General features: G+C 51.7%; 1 protein-coding gene and 1 long non-coding RNA gene across 2 annotated transcripts in view; one reads left to right on the top strand and one right to left on the bottom strand.

The window, feature by feature from the left end:
• The window catches only part of RPL38 (ribosomal protein L38), a 245,815-nt gene that overhangs the window by 184,767 nt on the left and 40,509 nt on the right, over positions 1 to 20,539 (bottom strand). The window lies entirely within an intron of this gene.
• LOC129648582 (uncharacterized) lies at positions 7,261 to 12,609 on the top strand. Its single transcript, XR_008712797.1, has 2 exons — positions 7,261 to 9,950; positions 10,050 to 12,609. It is a non-coding gene; the product is annotated as an uncharacterized LOC129648582 (long non-coding RNA).

The raw sequence follows: 20,539 nt of genomic DNA, 5'->3' as shown, positions 1-20,539 counted from the left end.
AACTTGGTGACCTGGCTTTCAAGCCTTGGCTTGTTTTCTGAAGCTCCCAGGATGAGACGGAGAGTGACATCACCTTGATGTCTACCACCAGGAGCCGCTGCCTAGACAACGGCCCTCCTGGAGGTGAGCTGGGAGATAAAGGCCAGAGGCTCATTTCTGTGTTCCAATTTCCAGTAGAGGACATGCTGCTTCCTTGGACCCTTGATCTTTGCCCTCTGTGCAGAGGTGTGGCCGTAAAACCTGTGACCTAATGCGACGGCCTCTCCAAATACCAGTAAGTCAACTTAACAGTCCTTCTGTTAGGGAAAACATACTGACCAAAACCGCCCAGCATGGCCAGGGACCACAGTAACCATTTATGTGAGTTATTTTATGGCAGGAGGTCATGGTAAGGAACGTGGAACTAATAAGCCACCACCAACAGGAAGAATTTGAGACAGGTCAAAAGGAAACACCACGTGTCCTTCCACCTCCCAGAACCCTTCTCACTGGAATCTGTCTTGGCTGAGCAGTGGGTGTGCCACAAGGAAGGACCCTGAGTCAGAGTGATTGGCAGAGAAAACCCAGAAACGAGTTCCATCACCATAAAACCCGAGACCTCGAGCCACGTGGCAGAGCAGTTCTCCCGGGTTCCCATAGCCTGCTGCTCTCTGCCCGGCACTCCTTCCCAATAAAGTCTCTTGCTTTGTCAGCTCATGTGTCTCCTCGGAAATTTCATTTCTGAGTGTTAGACAAGAGCCCACTCTTGGTCCCTGGAAGGGGTCTCCCTTCTTGCAACACTTCAAGAGGTATGGAGGAATAGCAAGTGGCCATTCGGTTATCTCAAGAGTTGGGGTGGTCGACAGAGCCCCAAGAAGAACAAATCTCTTTGATGCTCAAAAAACATTCCCTTCAAGACCCTGTCACTTCTGTCTCTTCCTCTCTCCAGCCTTCAAAATTGTCCAAGGGCTGCCTGCTCCCCAGAGCATGTCCGATGCTTTCAAAGGCAGGTAGGCCTTGCTCCGCCCAAGAAGGCCTCTGTCCGTTTATGCTTTTGGTCTCCAGGGGCTAAGTCTCCGCCACCCAGCTTGCCTTTGGGGTTCATGAGAATGTGCATCTGTGAATCTGGAAGGTTCTGCGCGTACATCATAGGGACTAGCAGGTGCCTCGGCCTCAGTGTGAATGCAAGTTCGTGTGCCCGCCGCGGAGGGAGGCCAAACAAGCTGAAACGTCTGTGTAGAGCAGAGAGAGGTTTATTGCAGGGCCATGCAAGGACATGAGGTGGTGAGCTCCCCGAAAAGGTTTGGAAAAGCATTTTTAAGTGGCAGGTGATGAGGGTGGGGGTCACTGCGGGGGTGGGTCGCAGGGTGTGTGATTAGCTTGTGCATGAGCCTCTGATCGGCTGGTGAGGGGGAGCAGAGGGTGTCACAGGGGTTCCGTCCACCAGTCCTGAGGCTCCAGGAGACCTGGGGCCCGGTGTTCATGGTCCTCAAGTAGTCAACATCTTCCCTTTGGTGGGGGGTTTCCACCTCTGCAAAACAGTGCAGGAAATGTGCATCAAACACTATTACCTAGGTACTTCAGAGAGGAGCTAAAGCAGGGGATAAGAGGGAAGGCCTGTCCGGAATGGCCAGTGGGTCCTGCTCAATTTGCTGTTGTTGCTTAGTCGCACTCAGTCATGTCCGACTCTTTGGCACCTCTATGGACTGTAGCCTACTGGGCTCCTATGGCCATGGAATTTTCCAGGCAAGAATACTGGAGTGGGTTTGCCATTCTCTACTCCAAGGGATCTTTCTGACCCAGGGATCAAACCCAAGGCTCCTGCATCTCTGGTATTGACAGGAGGGCTTTTTACCCACTGAGCCACTGGAAGCTCCCTGCTCAGTTGCATGTGTGTGGGCTCAGGCACTCAGTTGTGTCCAACTCGTTGTGACCCCATGGACTGTAGCCCGCCCGGCTCCTCTGTCCATGGGGTTCTCCAGGCAAGGATACTGGAGTGGGCTGCCATTTCCTTTTCCAACCCTGATTGGCTATGTCGACCCTATTGCCACTTGGATTGCGGTCCTCCGGTGCAGTGGTGCTGTGTTTTGCGGCGTCCGTGGCCTCTACCCACAGGATGCCTTCCTTCTCCAGTTGTGACCACCAGAACAGCCTCAGATCTTCCGAGAATCAGTGGTTGAGAACCGCTGAGGAAAAGCGAAACAGAAATGGTTGGAGAGTTGTTCCATTTGTTTCGAATTTGTGGCTGGGTCACCAAAGCTGTATGCTAGTCCCCAGTGCTTGACCTTGGGCTCTTCCATTCGAGATTAGAGTCTCAGCTTCCACCTTCTACCATGACCACCCCTTCCACCCCTTGCACACACAGAACCCCCCCAAACCCCCGCAAGCAGGTTGTGTGTGGGGGTGGGGGGGGCTGTAAATTTCACCAAACTTCCAGAGGAAACTTCTCTGAGCACCAGCCCCAGAGCTTTAGGTGGTCAGAAATTGTTGATTACTGGCTGATTTACACTGTAAAAATAAAAGGATTTTCACGGAGGGGTGAGCAAGTCAGGATGGGGTCCGTGATGTTCAAGATTTCAGGATGTCAGATTCCTGAAAGAGGTGGGATTACTGAGGTAGGACAAGAGAGGTGACTTTGCTTGTTAAACATTTAAAGCATCAGATTGAAACGACTGCTCTATCTCCTTCAACCTTCGGACTAATCGACTATTTGATTAACTGCGCATCTCTTTGCCTTTTACATGTTTAACTTTATGAGTGGCTGACTCTGTTAATGCGCGGTGGGTTTTCCCTTCCCTCCTGGGCTGGGCTTTCTCTGCTGGCCTCCATGAATGACCAAAACGCAAGGAGAAAAGATAAGGCTGCTGTTGGGGGAGGTCTGAAAACCCTTAGTCACGTGAGGAAAGGTTTGCAGTATTGTCCTAATGAAAAGTATACATGACGTGATCCTAAATGTGCTTTATAATATGGAGACATAGGTGCACACACACTCTGGAAAAGTCTTTTGTTTTTTTAAATTTTGGCCACACTGTGTGGCATGTGAGATCTTAGTTCCCTCAACAGGGATCAAACCTGTGCCTCCTATAATAGAAGCGCAGTCTTAACCACTGGACCACAGGGAAGCCCTGGAAAAAGTCTTAATACAAATGTACCAAAATGTTAATAGTGTTTACTTCTAGTGTGGATTATATGATTTTAGTTTTGTTTCACCTCTCTGCTTTGTTGAAGATTTTCTACAATCAGTATGTATTATTTTTATAACCTGAAAATAAAAACCACATTAAAAGTACTTTATTTTGTATCACTATTATCATGTTATTATTATTATTTAATGCCTGCAGAGGTGAAAAGGCGAGGTGCTTGTCATTTCTGGAGGGGAAAGACCACATGGGGGCAAATGACCCTGGGATGGGGGGAGCAAAGGCAAGCCTAGTTGTTTGGGGTTCCTGTGATCCCCCAGAAATAAGAGGGTGCACGTCTTGGGTGACCTCCAGAGAGGCCCCAGCAGTGTCTGCTCATCTCTGGCGCATGTGATGACCAGGTGAACAGTTCACGAATCCACATCCAGAGCTCACAGCCTTGGGGCTAGAGTAAAGTCAGCCCTCAGCCAGGCCACTGCTAAGCCTCTCCAGGGTCACTCCACTCCCCACTGTGGTAAACTATAGTGGAGAAACCCAGCCACAAAGAGTGGGGGCCCACACCCATTATAGCACACCTCTCAAGGTCAAAGGAAGGAAACGGCTCAGCTCCACAGCTGAGAACGCAGCCGTTGCTGGTGTGACCTGTTACAGACTGGTCTTGGTCTTGGTCTTGGTGTTGGTCTTGGAGACAATCCAAGACAAAGGTCTCTGTTCTCAAGGAGCTTCCAGTTTTCAGGCTCAAGGAGCAACGGATGAGTGTGTAATTCTAAGAAAACCACAGATGGGGAGGGTAATGGGAAGGAGTAACTCCACTTGGGAAAATCCAGGGTGACTCCATGGCAGAGGTGTCATTTGGAAGCACAAGTGAAGTAAGGGAGCAGCTCAGAAGGAAGTCAGAGAGGGAGAGGGGCTGTTTTCCACATGCAATCGCAGAGGCCTGGCAGCGGCACCAGAAGGAGCGAGCTGGGCAGTATCCTTTGGGGCCTGGCTCCCTCCTCCAGAGGCAAGCGCTGTCACTCCCCTTGGGTTCTCCTGGTCCCCAGTAACATCTCCATCCAGCTGCTCTCCTGGGGAAGGGTTGCTAGCCAGGGCAGGAGGACCTGAGCTCACCAGCCTTACTCGGTCTAGGGTTCTGTGTACGGTCAATTCAATTCATTTGGAACCTGTGATGATTTAATCGGAGCCGGAGTGATATTCAGTTTCGCATTAACATGCTGGTTCATAAGCAAATCATTTCAGTAAATAAAATCCCAAGGCCAGCTGCTCATCCTGCTCCAGCAAGCCCTTGTTTCGGGCAAGGGCACTCCGCAGGGAGGACGGAGACAAACCAAAGAGGAAAGGCCGGGCTGGATGCTGGCAGCCAACCTGCCCCGGGGTAGCCTGAACCTTGGGGAGTGAACCTCCATCTCCTGCAGCATCGGCAGATCACCAAGACGCGACTCCTGCCTGGGTTTCCTGGATGTGTTTTATCAAACCTCACTGACTCGTCCCTGACTCCTCCGTCCTTAAACTCAGACATAAAAGGCAGATGACACGAGAGAGGCTTGGCCTGGGTACCAGTATACTGTGGGGCCATCCCCACCTACAGTTAAGAGCTTCAGAGTCTGTGCACCTGATGCTGAATCCCGATTCTATGCTTGCCAGCTGTTTGATCTTGAGCAAGAGATTTGTCGCTTCATAGACTCACTGATGTCTCATGTTGAGAGTTGACTAATTTCCAGGAATTGTGGTTAGCGCTTATCACATATAGCTCTTATTATCTTCAATTTGCAGATGAGGAAACTGAGGCAGAGAAAGAGAGAGAGGTCAGACCATATGCCCAAAGTCACACAGCTGCTCAGAAGAGGTGCCTAGGTGCTCTTTATCTCCTGGGGTTGCTGGGAGGGGTGAGTGAGTTACCCGTGGTGAAGCTCACAGTATCTGGCACATGGTAAGTGCTTGATAAATGGTTGTTATCACTGTTATTATATTGCCTCTTTGCTCCCCACCCCTTCCCTCTCCTGCCAGGCAGAGACGTTCCCAGCAGAACCTCCCTGGGAGGTAGGAGCTCAGGGCCATCTGTCCACCCCAGGAGGCTGCCTAGGTGAGGCTGGAGCCCAAAGGGCCAGGACAGGATGGGAGGGGAGCATCTTCTCACAGCCAAGCCCTGATTGGAGCCCATTTACATCTTAAAACTCAACTTGGAAAACCACAATCCATCAGCCAGTGATGGTGTAAATTGCTTTGCTAAATATATTTCTGGGTACATGGTAAGTAAAAATATCATGAATTTAATAAGCCTTGGAATTCACATTTTTCCAATCCTAATTAAGTTTCAGCTTTGCTTTGGACGTGCTCTTCTCATCAGCAAGGTTGGGGGGGGGGAGGGCTCTTACGTTCGCTGGAGCTGGGCTGGCCCCAGTTAGCTGCTTTCATTAGTGCATTTCATCCTCCCAGCAGCTCTGTGTGGCCGGGTTCATTATTCCTGCTTTGCTGAGGCTGAACCGAGTCTCAGGGAGGCTCAGTGTTCTATCTAGGGTCATGGCCAGGAGTCAGGATTTGTACCACATTCTAGCTACTTCTTCAACTGCCCCCACTCCCTGGGACCTGATAGGTCAGTGAAGTGGCCCCTCTTGTTCCAGAGTCTGCACACAGCTTGGCTCACCCCCTTGTGGGGGGGTGTCCTACACCTTGAGAACTGTGTACACGCCTATGTGTTCACTCATGAGCCCTCCCCCTCCACACGCACACATTCCCATGGACCCACCATGCACACACAAATGGTCGTCATGGGTACCACATCCCATGATGAGGACCCATGGGTGCTGCTGGCAGGGGGTGGTGCCTCTACCCAGAAGGGCTACCATAGCAGGGATGTTCACCATTGTGATGGTTGATTTTGTGCGTCAACTTGGCTGGGTCACAGTGCCCAGAAATTTCATCACACATTATTCTGTGACGTTTCTGTGAAGGTGTTTTTGGATGAGATGAACACTGAAATCAGTGCACTTGGAGCAAAGCAGATTGCTCTCCCTAGGGTGGGTGGTGGGTGGGCCTCACACGATCAGTTGAAGTCTTGATTAGAACAAAGACTGACCTCCCCAGAGCCAGAGGGGAGTCCACCAACAGACAGCCACTGGACTCAGACTGCACGCCTTCCTCCAGTCTCCAGTCTTCCCGCCTTCCCCTATGAGCCTCCACAATCACATAAGCCAGTTCCTTAAAATACATCTCTCTCTCTCTCTCTCTCTATTTATATATGCATCCTGTCGGTTCTGTTTCTCTAGAAAACCCACACGAATACAACCATGTTCAAGCACTGTGCCAGACTCTCCGTCAACACAGAACCTTCTCAATGCTCAGGGAAGTGAGGACTGATTCCACCCTTTTACCAACGAGGAAATGGGGGTGTGGAGGGCTTGGGCGATTTGCCTTCCAGGCCGGCAGAGGGATTGAGAGCTCTGGAATTCATCAGAGCAGTCTGAATTCTAGTTCTGGTGTGGAAACAGTAGCGTAGGCCTCTGGTTCTTCAATCATACGGTGGGAAAACACCTTCCCCATGGGGTTGCTCGGGAGGTGAAATAGGGTGACATCTGAAAGCAGTCAGGAGCTGTTAGGAGTGGGAGCAGAATCAGAACTAAAGCCGGGTGTGTCAGCTACAGGAGCCTGCATCCTGGGCTCATTGGTCCCACAGTTTCCGTCTGAGCACCGGGGTGATCCCTGGGTTCTGTGCTCCAGGAGGGGGCTGGCTCCTCCCTCCAGGCTGCCCTAGAACCAGCGCCCAGGCCCCCTCCCCACTTCCTGGGAGGCAGGGCATGCAGTGTTGTGCAGGAGAGGTGATGGGGAGGGGGTGGCATCCATCTGTCTCGTGTTTCCTAGGCCTCAGCTGTGCTGCTGTCTAACCATCCACAGAACATCAGTTGCATGTCACTGGGCTATGTTCAGAGGCATAATGTATTCTCCAGGGAGCTGTGTGCACCCGAGGGCCAGGGCAAGGCAGGAAGACCCTGCTGCTCTTCCCTTTGCAGGGTCCAAGGGGGCCGTACAGCCCTTTCAAGTCACTTCATGAGCGTTCCCAAGACCCCCTGAAGAAATGAGGTTGGGCAGGCTGCAGGAAAACAGGCCAGGGCTCAAGGTGGCCCCTTAGCATGTGAGTAGCCTGTACCTTGGCTGACCCAATTCTCCAGACCCTGGCTTCAGGGTCTGCCCTGACTCTGCTTAAAAGCCTCTCAGAGACGGCGCTGCTTTTAGGACAAACTCATCCTGGAAGGATGGCCAGGACCCTCAGCACCCCTGCAGCAGTGCCCAGGGCGTGGCTCCAGGACCAGCCTGGGAGGGTCTCCAGCACATCCTGCATGACCTCGGACACTGCGTCGCCCCTCCAGTGCCTCGGTCTCCTCGCCTCTAAGATGAAGGTTGCAATAGGACCTGCATCACGGATTCTGCCTGGAAAGCAGGTGCCATTTCATAAACATTGGCCCGTTACCGTGAAGATCACTGTACCCCTCCTCCATCCCCATCGGCCAAGACAGAGAGAGGAAGCTGGCCTGACTCCAGTGCAGTGTGTGAAGGAAGCCTGGTCTCTCCCTTCCCGTTGGAGGAGAGCAGGGGAACTTTCTCTCCCCCCCATCAAGGTAGCTCCCGGTTGGCCGTTTAACGTGGCCAACAGGTTTTCTGGCCGCCCTTGCTCCTGAGCAGGGTGGAGACAGGGTGGCTGGAGGCAGCCCCAGGTCCCAGGAGGGGTAGCTGTGACCTGTCTGCTCTCCCACCGTTGATGGACAAGGTTGTGTGCCCCTGCCTTGGATGGAGTGAACCCCAAGGAGAGATCTGGGCTTCAGCCATTCTGCAGGGACTCCCCACAAGAAGGTTTCCATCTGGAAGAGACGTGGGAGGGGAAGGGAAGATGGAGAAAGGAATAAGCTGGATCTGGGCCTCCCTGACCAAGTAATGATGCTGTCGGGGGGGGCGGTCCCTGCAGGCCCATGTCCCCCCACCACCTTAAGCGAGGAGCCAGGGCTGGCTGGTCAGACTTAGACAGAGAGGCCGGCAGCAAGATGTTGCCCTCAGGCAGGGAATCAGAGGGAGGGGGTGACTCACAGACCCCACCCCAATCCATTCAGCCATAGCCAAGCCTGGAGGAACAGAGCTCTGAATTTTGCCAAGGCTGAAGTTCTAAATAAATCGGAATAAATACTGAAAATGCATGCATGCTAACTTGCTTCAGTCATGTCTAACTGTGTGTGATCCTATGGACTGTAGCCCACCAGACTCCTCTGTCCATGGGATTCTCCAGGCAAGAATACTGGAGTGGGTTGTCATGCCCTCCTCCAGGGAGTCTTCCTGACCTAGGGATTCAACATGCATCTCTTATAAGATCAAACCTCTTATCAAAACTCCTGCATTGGCAGGCAGGTTCTTTACCACTAGCTCCACCTGGGAAGACCAATATTGAAATAGAGGGCTGTAACAACTGGGCTGAAAATGTGTATAATTTGGCTAAATGTCTTTAAGGGAGCAGGAAAAGGGAGATTTGGCAGAATGCAGTTAGGGGGAATTATGGGGCCACATAAAATCATTTCATATGTGTACTCAAATATGTCCAGACTCCTCAATACTGGGTTAAATGTATTTATTTGTTTAATTTCTTTCGGCCTGTGTAAGCATCTGTGCTTTTTCCTTGGCAATGATGTCCTTGGTCAGGCATACTGCAGGCCTTTTATAAAGGCTGGTTGTGTGAATCAATGAATGGGCCTTGGTCTCCTGATCCTGGAATTATAGGGGAGAGGAATTCAGAGTGTGTGTGTGTGAGGGGGGTCCCCATATCTGCCAGCTACCTGCCTGTGGCTGTACTCGTTCTATCTTTCCCTCGGATGGGTCCAGTTTAGGGGGTAAGGGAGGGAGTAAGGAGTCCGGCATGTGTTTAAAGGGAGCATCTTTCAACCAATGGGAGCTCTACAGCGGGCGGGGCCATGGTGAGGGGAGTGCTGGTGAGACCACCTGAGGGGGGAGCAGACCAGGCCCTGGGAGGAGGAAACGTGTGTGTGTGTGTGTGTCTGGGTGGGGTGGGGCACAGGTCCCTTCCTTCTCCTTATCCTGCTCCATTTTCTTCATTTCCCCAGAAAGCCAGGGCTGCAGAGCAAAGGGAATCACAGCATGCCATGAGCACGGAGGCCCAGGTGGAGGTCCACAGATGGTTCGTCCGGAGCCCAAGGTCCGGGGCGGCGGTGGAGAGAGCGCCCCCCTGCCCTGCCAGGTCCAAAGCCATGTCCATCCACCTGGACGCCTGGGGAGTGGGGATGAAGGAAGAGACGGCGCCCTTGACTGTTGACTTCTTCAGACACGTGGGACCTTCCTCTCTCCTTCTGAGCGGCTCCAGAGCTGTCGGCCCTCAGGGCGTCTCTTCTTTGAAATCAAATTCCTCTCTGGGTTTCTCTCTCTTTCACACACACACATGAATCCTCCAGACTGAATCAGACCTCTCTTCATTTTCCACAAACCATTATTTTCTTGCCCTTGTGGCTTCAGTCCCTCAGGGAGCTACTCTGACCACCCCAGGGGTTACTGTTCTTCACCAGGAGGTAAACTTCATAAGCAGTAGGCTCGGGGAGCCCCTGCCATGTGGTCCCAGGAGCCCCCGGAGGGCGGTCCCTCTCCCTACACCCTCGGTCCACCGGCTTCCCTCCCGAGCAACCTGGCCGCCCGGGAGGGACCACCTGCAGCATCCGGGGACGCAGACGCGGTGGATGCTGGTCCTTTGCGGGCCCGGCTGCTGCTCCCTCCCGAAGCCGGCTTCCTGCTCCGGAGAGGTTGGGGCTGCCGAGGCCAGGACTGAGGCATGTGATCCTACAAGAGGTATTTTTAGCTTTCTCATTAACCGAGTGCTTTCAAATTAGCCTTCTATTAACCTCAAAGGAAAATGAAAGTGTGATTTTTTTTTCCCTTCCTTTCCAGAGTAAGTCTCTCCTGCAGAAGAATATCAAGGTTCCATGATTAACGTTTCATGCGCCTTGAAGCTCTAATGAAGTTGGCTTCTCTAATATCGAACTTGATGGAATAATTGGTCCACGGTCTCTGCAATGGAGAGGGAGATGCTGCCTCGCAGGGCAAATTGGTCTTTTCCTTCTCATCTCAAACATGCTTTGCTTCTGTCTCCCCTTTCCTCCCCCGCAGAGGCGCCCCCATCACCACCCTCAGTCGGGAAGGGTCCATGTGACCGACCGTCCCTTTCGGCCTCATCTGAGAAGTCGCCGCCTGCTCCGCGTTGGTGATCGCAGACTGACACTTGGACACAGCTGCTGTCTGAAGCACTGTCTGGTCCTTGAGCCTCGTGGCCCGGGTCACAGAGGAGGCCTCTTGACTTTGGCGGTGTCCCTTCAAGTGGGCTTTTGCACGCCACTGGCTGGAGAGGGGAATAAATAGCTTTGCGATTTCCCAGCACTGTCAGGTAGCAAGTCCAAAGAAAGAGGCTGATTCCGTTTCTACTCTCTACCGCAGAAGTGGGAGGACTCTGCCCGCCCAGGCTTACCGGTCAGCAGGTCTCTGGCTCAGGGATGGCAAACATGGCCTGGCAAGAGGGGGCCGTGCCGCCCACCATCTCGGAGGACACTGTATGGGGTGTGTGTGGGCGTCTGACAAAGACGGGAGTCCAGGAGAGAGCCGGCTGGACACTCGCACTCCCCAGGACACTGAAAGAGATGGTGGGGCGCTTCTGAAGGACTCGGGTCAAAGTCTGAATTGTTCATCAGTTGCTCCAGCCTGTTGGTGATACCCTAGGGCTTGATATCTCTTTGTCTCCCTCATCCCGTTTTCCCAGCCCCCTCCTCCCCCTGAGTCCTCGCTGCTGATTGCCGCTCCCTCTCCCCATCCCCCAGTCTTCCTCTCTTTCCTTCTCCCTCCATTCCTGAGCCTGCACTTCCTATAGCCATCATGGCAAAGAAGGGCTCTGGGCTTCTCACTCAAAAATCTCTTAGGAAGACCATTTGCTTCTTGTTAGCATTAAGCTCCATGTGTGAGCAGTTGCTCAGCCAAGGGGGCCAGGCCAAGAACAGCTTGATGAAGAGCTTTCTGTCTTACATGAGAGATGCTCCTTGGTCCTAAAGACCTGCATCTCGCAAGGAGGGGGCTCCTCCCTAGGGATTCCCACTCACCTTCTCTCATTATCCCAGAGGAGGATCTCTCCTCCCCAGGTGGCTCGCCCACCCTCCTCTAGATGTGACCAAGTTCCTGGGGGCCCTGAGAAAAGGCAACAGGCCCACAATTTAAAAGACCAGAGAGAAGGAAGTTCCCTGGTGGTCCAGTGGTTAGGACTTGGCGCTTTCACTGGGGTTCGATCCCTGGCTGGGGAACTAAGATCTCGAAAGTTGTGCAGTCCAGTTGGAAAAAAAAAAGACCAGAGGGTCACGTGTACATGGATGACCCACACACCTCCAGCTCCCGCCCCATGTGTCCAACCACCACTTTGCCATCCCTACCTGAAGGTCCCCCTGCAACTCCACAGTTGAGACGTCAGAAGGTAAATTCATCACCTCACTGTCAAACTTCTTCCTTCTTATGTCTGACCTGGTTAGTGGTGTCCACTGCCCATCACCCACACCAGGAATGCAGGACTCATAGATTCTTCCACATCCCACCAGTCACCCAGTCCTGTCCATACTCACCCAGTGGGCCCTTCTGCCCTCTATCCCTCCATCCTGCAGCCACTCGGGCTCTCAGAGCTTTGCGATGGCCCTTCAGCTTGTGTTGCTGCTGCAAGTCTCCTAAGTCCACTTCCCTTCCTGCAGCCAGAGTGCTTGTCCTAAAACGTGCCGGTGATTACGCAGCTTCCCTGCTACTACTTTCAATGGCTCCCAGTTACCTTCACTGGAAGTCCATATTCCTTGAATGATTTTCCCAGGAGTGGGACCAGCCCATTGATTCAGCTTTATCCCTGGCCGCTCTCCCCCTACAAACCTTTGTCCAGCCAGACCCAAACAACTGCACTTCCTTGGACATCCTTGGCCATTTCACATCTTTGGGCTTTACATATGGTGTTGCGTTTGACTGGTATGCTCTTTCCTCCTGGCCATCCTACAAAGCCCCTTCAAGTGAACCCTCTTCTGGGAAGCTATTACAGCTGCGAGGTTCTTCACATTGTCTATTAGAATCCCTGCCTGTTCCCCCTGATTTTCCCCAGATCTCACTGTTGTCTATGCTAAAGTTCTCCGGAAAGGTGAGCTCGGGAAGAACGTTCTCTAGGTGTTTTCCATACCGAGGTCCATACTAACATTCTGTAGTTTCAATAAAAGGTCTGTCATCCTCCCAGGTTTTGTAGACATAGCCAAACTGCCTTCATTTTACCCTTATTCTCTCCCTCCATCTTCCCTCCTGACTGCCTTCTCTTTATTGCATCTTCTTAGAATGAAGCCCTGTGCAGGGCACTGGTCTTCGAGTTTGATTTTAACTTCCTAAACCAGAGCTTCATGTGGTCCCTCCTCTTTTGCTGCTTCCTCTTGCTCTGTCTCTTCCTCCTCCAGTGATGACGACAGTGACATTTTTCTTGTCATCCATTGGTCTGCAGACCCTTGTGCCTGGGAGTATGGATGTCATCCTGTTATTTGAGAGCTTCTCTCAAGTCCCACATGGCCACCTGGTTGCATCTGCCAGCCTGGTCCCTCCAGCTCCTTAGCATCTCCACCAGAGATGGGGTGGGGAGGAAGAGGACAGAACTCAGTTTTACTCCTGTTACAATTGGGGCCAAAGGTAGGAAGGGGAGGACGCTGATCCTATTGGGCACCAGGAGGTGGGCAGATTTTCACTTCTCACTTGCCCATTTGACCTGGTCCCTCCCTTACTCCCCCAACCGTTCCACACCATGAGTCCCCCTGGGCCGGCAGCAACACAGGTAACGCTTCTTTTGAAGGAGGCGAAGACACAAAAATATAGTCTTAAAGTCAGGTAGGGGGTAATTAGTTACATTTCCAAAGAATTCTTACCTTTCCGAAGGCTCTGCAGCAGGGAGCCCTTAATTAGCCCGCTCCCCTGGAGTGTTGACAACAGAGCTGAGCCAGGCCAAGCTCCACTCCTGTGTACGCCTGGCCCCCAACCAGCTTATTTTCCTTCCTTTGCTACCTTTGTATCCTTTATAATTTTAATTAAGTTCTTTATTATCATGCTTGCTTTTTGAGGTAGGGGAGGAGCCTGCCTTGATTTTCCTCATTTCACAGATGTAGAAAACCAGGGTTACAACTGCACAGTCAGAACACAGAGGAAACCAGACCCAAGGGGAAGCCAGAACTCGTGGTTCTGTTCAATAGGCCCAATCCTTTTCTTCCCTAAAAAGAGAATCTGTTATACTTGGGGAGCTGATGAAACCAGCTAAAACCCCCATTTTCTGGTTTTCCGAGCAGCTAGGCACGACCACAGGACCAAATTCTGTTCTTGGGATGTAAGTGGTTATGTTCAGTGGGATGTCTGGGCAGGAGGCTCAAGGGAAGCTGGCTCAGCTGAAAGGCATGCTACCTTTTGATGCCTTTCCCACTCTTTCCTACCCTTCTGCCTGGAAAGTGATGGCTGGAGCTCCAGCAGCCATGTTAAGCCAAGTCAGAGCCTTGAAATGGAAGTTGTGTGCTAGGCCGGCAGAAGCAGAAAGACAGAGGGAGTCTAAGTTCAAATAACCACCGAGTTGCCTGATCCTAGCTAACAGGTTAAGTTTAATGGCTCTCATCTTTAGGACTATACCACACCCACAGCTTGGAGAGAAACAGATGGCACAGAGTTGTCTGTATTTATATCCAAGTTATGTTGCTGATCATGGCATCCGGTCCCATCACTTCATGGGAAATAGATGGGGAAACAGTGGAAACAGTGTCAGACTTTATTTTTTTGGGCTCCAAAATCACTGCAGATGGTGACTGCAGCCATGAAATTAAAAGACGGTTACTCCTTGGAAGGAAAGTTATTACCAACCTAGATAGCATATTCAAAAGCAGAGACATCACTTTGCCAACAAAGGTCCGTCTAGTCAAGGCTATGGTTTTTCCTGTGGTCATGTATGGATGTGAGAGTTGGACTGTGAAGAAGGCTGAGTGCCGAAGAATTGATGCTTTTGAACCGTGGCGTTGGAGAAGACTCTTGAGAGTCCCTTGGATGGCAAGGAGATCCAACCAGTCCATTCTGAAGGAGATCAGCCCTGGGATTTCTTTGGAAGGAATGATGCTGAAGCTGAAACTCCAGTACTTTGGCCACTTCATGCAAAGAGTTGACTCATTGGAAAAGACTCTGATGCTGGGAGGGATTGGGGTCAGGAGGAGACGGGGACGACAGAGGATGAGATGGCTGGATGGCATCACTGACTCGATGGACGTGAGTCTGGGTGAAGTCCGGGAGTTGGTGATGGACAGGGAGGCCTGGCGTGCTGCGATTCATGGGGTCGCAAAGAGTCGGACACGACTGAGCGACTGAACTGACTGACTATGTTGCTGTTCACTCACTAAGTTGTGTCCGACACTTTGCGACCCCACGGACTGCAGAACATCAGGCTTCCCTGTCCTTCACTATCTCTGGGAGTTTGCTCAATCTTATGTCCATTAAATCGGTGATGCCATCAAAAACCATCTCATCCTCTGTTGCCCCCTTCTCCTCCTGCCCTCAATCCTTCTTTCCCAGTATCAGGATCTTTTCCAATGAGTCAGCTCTTCACATCAGATAGCCAAAGTATTGGAGCTTCAGCATCAGTCCTTCCAATGAGTATTCAGGGTTGATTTCCTTTAAGATTGACTGGTTTGATCTGCTTGCTGTCCGAGGGACTCTCAAGCCTTCTCCAGCACCACAATTCGAAAGCATCAATTCTTTGGCACTCAAGTTATAACTTTCCTCAAATTCTGCGTCTTTCACCCTCAACCTCACCTTCTCCTTGTAGGTCCAAGAATGTGAGCATCCCTTAAAAAGGGAAATCCAAGTCTCTTTTGCGACCACGTCACTTAGCTGGAAGCACTCAGCTACCAGCCACCACACTGGAAGTGTATCAGTGCCGCAAGGAGACAAAGACGAGTGGCCTTTTGTGATTGGCGCTCCTCTGAGGCCACGCCCACTCAGCCAAGCTCCACCCTCCATGCGCTCTTGGCTCCCACCGCTTTTCCAGGTACCCACCTTCCCTTAGATGGGTCCCCAGAGATGAGTCACTTGGCTCTTACAGGGTCTGCTGACTCTTGGAATCATCTCAGGCTCTATCGTGCATTTTCACCTGTGCAGATTTCGCTTCTTATTCTGGCTCTCTTGCCCGTACAACTCTGGGTACATCTCTTCCCATTCCCAAACTTCTGTATTTGCTCACTATCAAAGAAATGAGTTGGATTGATCTCCACGACCCCTCCCAGTTTCCAATCACCGAGATGGAATGAGGTCAGACAGGGAAAGCCGCCGACCCTAATAGTTTTCAGCTGAGACTCTGACCCGCCAAGCACAGGGCTCCCATATCAGTGCTGGCAGCTGCAGAGAGGCAGGTAGGCGGTTAGCTCTCCTTCTCTCTAAAGACTCTTTTCTTGATTCACTGCCAGGTGACCCCTCTCGTGGGAGCCCTAGTAGAGAGGAGGGGGCGGTGGGCCAGCTGGCTCCACTCCCCACCTCCTGTTACAGAAGGCAGCAGGGCAGGAAAGCCACGGAACAGTTGGTTTGATATCTTCCTGAACTTTTTCGCTGGCAAACAGTGTTAACAGCCCCGTGAGGGGCCCAGAAAGAGGGATTTGGAGGCTCCACGTCCATTAGAAAAAGCCGCAGGAGCGGAGATGGTCGCCGTGGCTGGGGCTCTGAATAGCCCTTGGTGGGACTGCCAGCTTCCTGATTTCCTGGCCTTCCTGGATGGACTTCTCAACCGGCTTCAGCATCAATATTTGCGGGCTTGCCTTGCCCTCTGGGACCTGCTGATGTTGCTTGTGGTTTTTGATCTATTTGTTCTTTTCAAGTGATTCCGGAGTTCCTACTCTTGTCTTGCCACCTCTTTGCTCCAGCCTGCGGTTAGTCCTGCCTCTCAGGGGTGGGGGGATTAGACCCCTCCCACTCCCAGAGCAGTGAAATGCAGGCCGGGACACGGTCCTTGTGTCTCCATTAGGGAGCATTAACGCAAGCAGTGGACCACGTCCCTGGGTTGCTGAGTTGCTGTCCAGTGGCCTGTTTTGTAGAAAATGTCTGATCTTAGTTTAAAGATCCAGGGGAGAGTATGTGGTCCAGGGCCCCAGTTCCGGCCCCACCCTTGCCCCATATTTCAAGGATATCTCTTGCTGCTGCTTTCCTATTGGTAGATATTTTCCCTCTTGAAAATTTCTAGAGGAAACTCAGATGTCCCCCCTTGGAAATGCTTTCTGTCACGTCTCAGAGCTCCTCAAAATGGAGGAGTTGTTTGTTTTTTTTTTTAAATAAAAAATCATGCAGGGGCTTCTCTGGCAGTCCAGTGGTTAAGAATCCACTTTGCACTGCAGAGGACGGGGGTTCCATCCCTGGTCAGGGAACTGAGCTCTCACATGCTGCAGGGCAACTAAGCCCGAGAGCTGTAACCAGAGGAAGCCTGTGTACTGCAACCAAGAGCCGGTGCAGCCGAAGATAAATAAACATAAAACAATAAAAATCATGCAGCAGTAGGAACCCCAGAGGTAATCTGGTGCGACTCCCTCCTTTTACAAATGTGAAAGGCTCAGAGAGGGGGTGAGCTGGGCCCAGAGTTGCACAGCCTGCTCCTGGAGCTGGAACACGTGTTTTCCCAGCTCCAGGGCCACCCCACCTTGTTTGTCTCGTAATGGGCTCCAGGCAGCTCAAGGCCTGGCTGGAGGGAGCAGGAGGGCGGGCAGACTTGATGCTCCTCCTCGGAACTTCCAGGGTTCTCACCAGATCGTGCTGCTCATGCTCAGTCGCTCAGTCGCTTCCAACTCTTTGCGACCCCGTGGGCCGTAGCCTGCCAGGCTCCTCTGTCCGTGGGATTTTCCCAGCAATGGTACTGGAGGGGGTTGCCACAACCTCCTCCAGGGGATCTTCCAGATCCAGGGATAAAACCCACGTCTTCTGTCTCCTGCATTGCAAACGGATTCTTTACCACTGAGCCACTAGGGAATCATTTCAAACCAGTAGTTCTGCCACGGGCGGCTATAAGGATCCTCTGAGCTTCCATCTAGGAAATTTCTATCTATGCTTGACCTTTAAAGATTCATCCAGCTAAGAAACTCTTCCACGGGGATCTTAGGCTCAGCTTCGGTACTTGCAAACGAAGGACCCGGGCTTCGTGAGTGTATCACGTGATCTGTGGCCGCACTGAGCAGTGTGAGCGCTGGAGAGTTTCTGAGTGAAACCACCGCATGGTTGGATGGGATCACTGCAGTCTAGAGAAGGTGGGGCAGGGGGACTTTGGGCTGGGGATTGGGGGTGGGGTCAAGACCACCCACTTGCAGAGGCTGCTTCCGAGGGCCCTCACCCCTCAGTCCTGGGGCACAAAGACTCAGTCAGAAGCAGTAGAGTGGGTTTTATACAAGACTGTGCCCAGCTTTGAGAACGGAGAGTACTATTTCTGCACCAAACAGAAAAATTCATGGATCAAGGGGAAATTGGGAAGATGGGAGATGGAGGGTCCTTCTGTGCCATCATCCACATGGGCATCTAATGCTGTCGCTCAGGGCCTTGATTGCCACCTTGGACATGGGTGCCGGGTGTGCTGCTCACAATTTCCCAAAGACACATGCAAAGACTCAGGAGATTCCCCAATCAAGATTCCCCTTCAAGCCAAGACACAAAAACACCACCCCGTAGCAGATCACTCAGCCTCACTGTCGGATCCAGCTTTATGCTCAGCTAAAAGAGAGAGGAGAGTAATTAGTCTTTCTTGAGTTCTTTCAACACAGTGACAAAAAAAATAAATAAATATTAATTCTCGAAAAGAAATCTCTAGGACTGGAGAGGCGACAGAACGAGCTGCATTGTTTGTCCCTCTTCAATGCACTACAACTAATAATAACAGCAAAGAATACAACTGACTTCGAAATTCTTTGTGCTCTTTCATACCACTGCAAAATAAGCCTGGGAAAATGATGGGGTGGTTGCGGGCACCCACGTGTGCAGGAGTGCGCCTACACACCTATTGTGTAGGCTGGAGAGCCCCTGCGGTGTTTTTGGCAGTAGCAGAGACAATACATAAGCCCACTTGAAATCAGCTCAATGGAAGTTGCAGGAGTGGAGGGTGATAACTCACTACCTGGGCGTCCAGACCAGACCTGTTGTCTTTTCAAAGCAGAAATGTGATCCAGAGTAGAGCCACCACTTGAAATTTCTTCTCCATTTGCAAGTCCCTAGATTCAGGTTGGAGTAGACACCTGTCAGTAACTCATCCGTGAATCTGGAGTTCAAGGGCTACCTGTCTGGGAGCCTGAGCCTGCTGTGGCTGGAGATGGTTGGGAGGTTGGGCTATGGAAACGGTTGTTTGTCAGAGTTGTGTGATAGACTTAGGGATGGGCGGTGGCAGAGGTGGGGCAGGATCAATGACCAGAGAAGGGGTCCAAGAGAGCTGAGTGTTCAAGAGAGAAGAAAACTCAGAGATACAGAAAGATCAGAGAGGTAAAGATGGGAACAGCAATACAGAATGTTTAAAAAACCAAAGAAGATTATGAATCAGGATGCATTTAAGAGTGACTGCAGGGCATTGGGGAATGAAGAACAGAGTGGGACATGGGTGGAGGGAGTTCAGCTTACCAAGGCGTGAGACCAGGGTGCTAGTCCCTGAAGGTTTTATCTCTAGGCTGAGCGGAGACTGCTAGAGAGAGAGCAGACACTGGAATGGGAAGGACAGGGACCTCTCGTCTGGAACCATGGGGCAAGCTTTCCATTTGGAGGTGATAATGAGGCATGTTTGCTGTGATGGTGGGGATGGTGGTAGGTGGTGGAGATAGAAAACTCAGTAGGCATCCATAGGACATACACAGTAGGCACTCAATAAGTGCCCATAGACATTTATGAAAACACGGCAGTAGACACAATAGCACCAGCTTTGCACCACCAGCTATAGCTTAATGGCAGCTATTCCAGAGAGTTACAACCGTGATAAAACCAACCAGGGCCACCAAATGGCTTGGAAGAGTCAGTGCTCTCAGGTTTGGGGCTCATGCGGGGAGGAGGACATGCGCCCCAACCAGAGATGACCTCAGTGGCCAAGGCGCTGAGCCACAGGAAAGGAAGTAGGGAAGGAAGAAGCAGCCTCTTAAAAGGCATCCTTTAAGGTTGCACAAAGTGGTGGACTGACTTCCCCAGAAAATACCTCTCCCCACAAATACAAAATAAAGGCTAGCTCTGATAAATAATGACCTCATGCTCTCTGGCAGATGGGTCGCTCCTTGCCCTGCTGTGTAATGGTCTTGGACCAAGAAAGTGGCCTGGAGGATTTTTGTGCAACCTTGACATGCCTCACAGGTGGAGCTGACATTTATTGATCTCTTAATATGCTCCAGTCATTACTATAGGCTGACTGTGTCCCTCCAGAATTGCTATGTTGAAGCTCTAGGCCCAAAGTGATGGCATTTGGAGATATTTATGTTTAGATGGGGCTTCCCTGGTGGCACAGTGGTAAAGAATCCTCCTGCCAATGCAGAAGACACAGGCTCGATCCTTGAGTTGGGATGATCCCCTGGAGAAGGAAATGGCAACCCACTCCAGTATTCTTGCCTGGAGAATCCCATGGGCAGAGGATCCTGGAAGGCTACAGTCCATGAGGTCGCAGAGAGTTGAACACGACTGAAGAGACTTAGCATGCACTCATGAGTGGACAAGAGCCACTTTACCAATGAGGCAACTGGGGCACAGAGAGGCTGCAAGTTAATGCGTAGAACCAGGAACTAGACGCAGGCAGGTTAGCCCCATTGTCCTAGCTCCTTCCCCACTACACCCTCTTTAAATTGGCACATGTATGTGGGGGCTCCATTCTATAGATGGAAAGGCCGGTGGGACCTTCAGTCTGTGGTGCTACGATAGCCTCCATGTCTGGTTCTGGAATGTATCAGGCAGGAGTGTGTGGGCTAGGGAGACACTTCCACTGAGGTTTGGATCCCAGCTCTGGTTCTTTTATTTTTTTAATTTTTTTGGCCGTGCTGGGTCCTCGTTGCAGTGAGGGCGTTCTCTTGTTGAAGGGAGCGGGGGCGACTCTCTAGTTGCGGTGCTCAGACTTCTCACTGCAGTGGCTTCTCTGGCTGCAGAGCACAGGCTCTAGGGCATGTAGGCTCAGTAGTTCCAACGCGCAGCTCTGCAGCACAGGCTCAGTAGCTGTGGGGCATGGGCTTGCCCTGCAGCGTGTGAAACTTTCTTGGATCAGGGATTGGACCCATGTCCCCTGCATTGGCAGGCAAATTGTTAACCCCTGGAACCACCGGGAAAGTCTCTGCTCTGCTTCTTAAGACCCATGCAAGCTTGGTGTCTTCATCTGGATAATCTGTGTGGTACGG

This window comes from Bubalus kerabau, chromosome 4, assembly GCF_029407905.1.
Source record: "Bubalus kerabau isolate K-KA32 ecotype Philippines breed swamp buffalo chromosome 4, PCC_UOA_SB_1v2, whole genome shotgun sequence".
In the NCBI taxonomy this organism is placed as follows: Eukaryota; Metazoa; Chordata; class Mammalia; order Artiodactyla; family Bovidae; genus Bubalus; species Bubalus kerabau.
The sequence above is the reverse complement of the archived record's forward strand: the minus strand, read 5'-3'. Positions and strand labels throughout refer to the sequence as shown.